At 41.3% G+C, this 4925-nt stretch overlaps 1 pseudogene; it reads right to left on the bottom strand.

Moving 5' to 3' along the window:
- Positions 1–4037: 4037 nt before the first annotated feature.
- On the bottom strand, positions 4038–4673 carry LOC105873824 (calcyclin-binding protein pseudogene; annotated as a pseudogene).
- Between the last annotated feature and the right edge of the window lie 252 nt (positions 4674–4925).

The raw sequence follows: 4925 nt of genomic DNA, 5'->3' as shown, positions 1-4925 counted from the left end.
TGGACTGTGAGACCCCGCCGGGCGGAAGTGACGTAAGGCGAGGGCGCCAGCGACCGGAGAAAGCGCCGCCTCACTAGCTACGCTTGGGAGGGGCGGGAACCGCTACCAGCTAAAACCTCTGGGAGTTTCCGGGCCTAGCTTACGCCGGATTGGGGAGCATCTGACTTTTGTTGATTTGGTGGCCGTTGTTCCTGCGATCTGGTTTTTCTACAGAGTTAAAGTGCCTTGTTCTGCTACCTGTCATTGATCTGCCGAGACTCGTTCAGACTGCAGTGTGGCGGCTGGTCCCGTCAGTCATTGAGCAGGAAAGAACTAGCCCCAGATACCTAATGAGAATGTTCCTTAGAGCCCTTTCATGCTAAAATGAAGAGTTCTGGAGAGAATCTAAAGGATTTGATGTATTTCAGGTCTTGTAGAATTTTCTTACAAGAAACTGTATTCAGCTCTGTCTTCACATTATAATCATGTGGGGAGTTTTTGGTCCCTCTAGAGTAGGGCCTGGATAAAGGCGCTTTATGAAAAATGTTCCTCTCATTCCATCCCATCTCCACCCTCTAGGTTCTGATGTGTAAATAGGATCGACAACTACCATTCTTGTGCTTTGTGCTTTTAGGGAGCAAGAAATTGACCAGGGAAACCATAAGAAATGCAAATCAACTTAGTCTCTGATTTTAATACTAGTATATTTTAAGCTAATTAAGCATTATTTTTGTTTGTTTAATCACAAACTATTTTCCGTTCAGTTAAACTAAATGTGTTTTAAGATAGGAAGGTAATTAATCTAACCTATCAATAAAAAGCTGTATGCCTTGCAGAGCTGTGATAAACTACCTAATAGCATCAGGTAACAGATAAAGGTCCAGATATAAAAGAATGATTGCTGTATCTTTTTTAAAAATGGAATTTATGCATCTTTGGGGGGGAAAAATCAATCCACATTGGATTTCTAGTAGCATGATGACTTTGGTCCCTGTACCTCCTAGGTCTTACCTGTAAATGAAGTAAGACAGTGAACACTGGGAAAACAAGAGTTTGTGTGGTGCCTGGTGCTAGAACACCTTTCCTAACCTGGAAGTAATTAACTGGCTCCAAATGGACTTCACATTTCATTTGGTGATGCAGAAGCCTGTGAACCTGTCTTTGGGGATCCACCTGCTAAAAAGCATGTATGAAACAATGACACTCATTCTTTGATCTCTCTCCTTTGGCTGCTGTGCTCTTAACAAGCCTTGCAGCCACAGAACCACTAAATGGCAACCAATAGTTCTAGACCAAAGTAAGCTAGAGGTTCAGACTGTATTTGGCCAAGAAATATGCTTTTATTTTGGACAGTATTGGCTGTCCTGTGTGCTTAACAACAAGAACAAAAATTGACTTAGTTGCCAACATTTAAAATACATATATTTTATGTAAAAAAATCCAGATTATCAACTTCTCTTGAAAATATTGAAGATCTAACAATTCTATATTCTTGAATGGTCACATTACCTAGAGCAGAGTAGCAGCTTCCTCTTTTATTAATGGGTCATGTTATTCCTGTTTACCATAATCCCACTATTCCTTATCAGTTCCTTGGCACAAGTTTTCATTTGAGTATCATCACTTGAGTGTTGTGTTGTGATAAATCAATTGCCGATACTAGGTAACTATCTGGTGGACATTATTGGTTGCCTACCAGCATCCATTCCCCCTCCTTCACCTTCTTAACAGAACAGAACTGGGATTTTATTCATGTATCCATTTAGCCCCCTTGATTCCATTTGTTAGGGGAAGCTGATTTCAAACCCATCTCAGGGACTATCTTAATATAAATAGGAAGTTCCATTTTCCAAGCCAAAGTCCTAGTCTCAGCAATGGAAAATTTAACCAGGGTGAATTTCTTAGAGTACTAGGAATGAAACAGTTTTTTCTTTCAATTTTTTTTGTGTGAGGCCTGAAACTAAAAATGGTATTTTGCTACCATTCTTGAGAATGGAGCCAACACACAGGGATGGATAGAACTAAGATAATATCTCAGGGAAATGGAGCCAGATCTACTGCGTTAGGTCACCCCTAACTTCAACCCATGCTTCAGAGTGCTAGACAAGAGATTAAGAGAGCCTGTTTTTCTAGAACATTCAATTATTTTCACCATGTAGATAACCATATTCTTCAGCTAATGGTGAGAAAGTACCAGTCAGTCATCTAACATCTTCACAGGTGTCAGGATTCTCTAGAGCTGTGGAACCCCCCCCCCCCCCCCCCCCCGCAGAGGACCGCTATAGCGCCATGGCCTGTTAGGAAGCAGGAGGTGAGCGGTGGGGAGGAACCTTCATCTGTATTTGCAGCTGCTACCTATCACTCCATCACCCACCACATAAGCTCTGCCTTCTGTCAGAATCTAATGTCAGGGCATTAGATTCTCCTAGCTGCCCAAACCCTACTGTAAACTGCGCATGCAAGGGATCTAGGTTGCACGCCATTGTGAGAATCTAATGCCTGATGATCTGAGGTGGAGCTGAGGCAGTGATGCTAGAGCTGCTGCAAATACAGATTTTCATTAGCAGAGAGGTTTGACTACACAATAAATGTAATGTACCTGTATCATCCCAAAACCATCCCTCTCACCCTCACTCCTGTCCGTGGAAAAATTGTCTTCCCTGAAACCGGTCCCTGCTGCCAAAAAGGTTGGGGATCACTGCTCTAGAAAGCAAAACCAACAGGATGTGAGTGCGTGTGTATGTGCCTGTGTGTGGAGAGAGAGAGATTTATTTTAAGGAATTGGCTCACAGATTGTGATGGCTTAACGAATCCAAAATCTACAGAGTAGGCTGGAAGTCTGGATACCCAGGGAAGATTTGCAGTTGGAGTCCAAATGCAGTCTGCTAGAAGAATTACTTCTTGCTCAAAGGGAGGTCAGTCTTTGTTCTATTAAGACCTTCAGCCAACTGGATGAGGCCCACCCGAATTACAGAGGATAATCTGCTTAAGTCTACCAATTTAAATGTTAACTTCATCCAAAAAACGTCTTCACAGAATCATCCATAATGTTTGACCAAATATTTGGGGACTTTGGTCAAGCCAAGTTGACACATAAAGTTAACCACCAGAGTAGGTAACTATATTCTGCAGCTACTGGTGAGATCTGTGTTTTCTGAAAACCCCCATCAGCCATCTGACATCATCATAGTAGCCTGTCCTGATCCAAAGAGGTAGCCTCACCCCAGAGAATTGGGAAAATGGAATAGATGAAGGGGAGGATGGCAGAGACCTCGCTCATTGACCTCATTTCCCATTTCTGACCAGCCACTGCCTGTTCACCAACTTTTTTTAACAAAAGAAAAATTTAACTTTATTGAACATAGGAATAAGATGGACTTCCAAATTAATTATTTTTTGCTTAATGGTCATTACTTTTGTAATCCATATGATCCATGACAAAACTTACTAATTGGTACTATACAAAGATGTTTATCTATGCTTGTGAAGTTTAGATTCAGTTTCTATTCTATATTCATAAACAAATATATTTAAATCTAAATAGAAATAATTGTGATTGTATTTTATTAGTGCATATGCATTGCTTAAGCTAGTAGTAAGGGATTAGCCACTTTACAGCAACCTTCCAGTATAGATAGAGATTTGCATTTTATGCAAAAATTCAGGTTTTACTCTTATCCTTATATTGGTAGGAGCTGATGTCAGTAACTAAAAGGCAAGCAAATATTTTTGTTTTCTACCTCATAGCTGACAAAAATACACACAAGGTAGCATTTTCATTAGGCAAGACTTTTTATATTTCACATGAGAATGCAAAATAACCCTTTCTTGAACAAAATGATCAGGGTACTAATAAAACCATCTTTGTAGTAAATGTTTAATGAGCCTATTTCATTTAAATAAATCCTCCGGTAGGAAATGGAGAATTCATTGCATTTACTTAGAAGGCTGTGTAAATAGTTATCTGTCAAATTTATATGCAACTCATCAACATTCCCTTATTGGAAACACCAGTATTTCCACATCACAGTTCCCAAAGGACTTTAAAGTCTCAAAATTCAGTGTCCCCTTTGGCTTGCTTTTCTCTTTGATTCCACCCAGGCTTTATTAATGGTTTGCTTCATACCATCATCTCCATCTTCATAAATTTTCTTTAGAACATTCATCAATCCCTCACTAGGATCTATTTCAGTGACATAGGAGGGTTTTCTTTCTTCTTCGCATTGCTTTTCAACCTCAGTCAGGTAGTGCCACCATGTGTTTTCTGCTTGCTTTCTAAATAAGGGAAGAACTGTGACAGTCTTGACTTTTTTTGAACTGCCTTTCGAAGACATGGGTTTCAAGAGACTGTTTATGATCATGAAGTAGTAAGTCTTCCCATTCAGATTCTTTACCAGCAGATCCAATGACCAATCTGTGAAATGCGCCTCCACATGTTTGGTGGGAACTTGATAAACTCCAGTTAAGGTAATATAGATTTTCACAGACTTACCTGACTGTGATCCCTCTGTAATTAGTGATTTGATTTTCACTGTGTGTGTGTGTGTGTGTGTGTGTGTGTATCCCATTGCAATGGAAGCAACCACAGCAGTTAGCTTTTCGTTGTCAAGAAGTTCTGCTTTTCTCTGTGATTTGCTGTTGCATCTTGTTCTTGATTTCTGTTTCGATCTTGGGTTTTTCAGCTGTGAGGGCATCATGTACTGTTTTCCTAGTGGCTTTTCCCAGCAACACCTTTACCTCTTCTACATCTTTCCGTAGCTCTTCCTAAGCTGAAGCCATGGTCGGGCTAGCTGGGTGAGGCTGAAGGCCCAAGTGCAGCCACGCCAGGGAGAGAGCAGGAAAAGCTGCACGGAGCACGCGCTCGCCCCAGGGCAGACCCAGGGCAGTCGCAGAATCCCGGCCACCCTACACCTCCACCCCCCCAACCCGCCACCCCCATCCCCACC

The sequence above is a fragment of the Microcebus murinus genome, chromosome 12 (genome assembly GCF_040939455.1).
Source record: "Microcebus murinus isolate Inina chromosome 12, M.murinus_Inina_mat1.0, whole genome shotgun sequence".
NCBI classification, from domain to species: domain Eukaryota; kingdom Metazoa; phylum Chordata; class Mammalia; order Primates; family Cheirogaleidae; genus Microcebus; species Microcebus murinus.
Note: the sequence above shows the minus strand (reverse complement) of the source record. Positions and strands in the feature narration are given on the sequence as shown.